The sequence below is a fragment of the Urocitellus parryii genome, chromosome 4 (assembly GCF_045843805.1).
Source record: "Urocitellus parryii isolate mUroPar1 chromosome 4, mUroPar1.hap1, whole genome shotgun sequence".
NCBI classification, from domain to species: domain Eukaryota; kingdom Metazoa; phylum Chordata; class Mammalia; order Rodentia; family Sciuridae; genus Urocitellus; species Urocitellus parryii.
The window spans coordinates 78,285,199-78,286,863 of record NC_135534.1 but is presented as its reverse complement, the minus strand read 5'-3'; the positions used below and the strand labels follow the sequence as shown (position 1 = coordinate 78,286,863).

General features: G+C 33.2%; 1 pseudogene; it reads right to left on the bottom strand.

Annotated features, from left to right (window-relative positions):
• Positions 1 to 431: 431 nt before the first annotated feature.
• Positions 432 to 748, bottom strand: LOC113191692 (transmembrane protein 14A pseudogene; annotated as a pseudogene).
• Positions 749 to 1,665: the final 917 nt, after the last annotated feature.

The window sequence follows — 1,665 nt, the reverse complement described above, 5'->3', positions numbered from 1 at the left end:
GCAATAAAATTAAAATGAAAAAAAATCTTACATAACACAAGTGATAAATGAATACTTTTGTATTCTGTGATGTCCACTTAGGGAATTCCTTTATTGGATAAGTTGTAGTTTAATTTAAATTTACTTGAGTCATAAGTATTTGAAAATGTCAAAAACAACGCTACAGAGGTAAAGATAGACAAAGCAAATAAAAGAGTATATTGGGATTCATTAAACACCTTTATTGAAAACAGTACTTGACAATTAGAAACAGTTCAAGTTTTTGCAGTTAAATAAAAAAACTACCTCAAATTATTGTTCATACTAGAGGGGAGAGTGTTACTTTTGTTTCTGACATAAAATAAGAGAATTGACATTCTATACAGAAATTTATCTTTTAAATACAAAGAATATACTCTGCCTGTTACAGTGGAATGACAGGAAATGAGTTTTCAGCCCTTCTGGAAGTTCACAGCAACAGTAAGACAAGTAAGTCTCAGGATCATCCTGAGGCTTAAACCTGCAAACAGCCCCATAGGCATATTTTTTTGAAAGTTTAAATCTCATACCCATTATGGTAGCCATGAGGAAAGCTGTAAATAGCAATAGTTCAACATCTCATTTGTCCATGGAGACCTGGTAAGCTCCATAGCCTGCCAAAAATTCAACAATGACCAACAATCAAAGACGGAACACTACTTCTCTGCTTATATCCTAAAATGCATCCAAATGTCACAAGGGCTGCATAACCAAAACCAACCAGGTCCATTGGTGAATTTGCAATTCTGGTGTAGAATTCCTTATGTTGGGATCCTTTCTCTTCAAAGCCAGTCAAGCTTCTTCATGGTAAACCCAGTTTCACTTCTTTATCCCCATAGCACCAAGTATATTGTACAAGGTAGGTGCTAAAGTCTGGAAACATTCTTCCTCTACATTATTTTAACTGTGCACAGAACACATCAAGGTGGATCAGGTTCTACACCTATAAGTATCAACAAACATAAAATGATTAAAATCACACAAAGTTTGTATGTCCACCACAATGATTTAAACTGAAATAAATAACAAAATATATGGAAAGCTCCTAAATTTTTGGAAATTAAGTAACACACATGTAAATAGCACAAAAATAGAAACGTTATATCAAAATAAATTAGAAAATACTTTTAAACTAGTTAAAAGGAAAGTAAGATATATCAATATTTTCAGTATATCACAGGACTTCCCCTTCTTAAGGATGAATAATATTCCATTTTGTGTATATACCACTTTTTAAAAACCTGTTTATCCATTGATAAACATTCCAAGGACTTCCCTCTGTTAATGTGAATATAGCTGCAAAGAACATGCAGAGGGAATATGTCTTTGGAGCCCAAGTTTCATTTCTTTTAGATCCATGGTCAGAATTGAGATTGCTGAATTGTATGGTAATTCTATCTTACTTTTTAGGGGGTCTGTTGGAATGGGAGAAATTCCGTATTGTTTTTAAAAGTGCTGCACCATTTTACATTTTTATTTAAATTTCTTTTTGTAGTTGTGACAGTATGCCTTTATTTTATTCATTTATTTTTATGTGGTGCTGAGGATCAAACCCAGTGCCTTAAGAATGCTGGGCAAGTGCTCTGTCACTGAGCTACAGCCTCAGCCATTTAAAATTTTTAACAGTAATTCACAAGGGTTCATTTC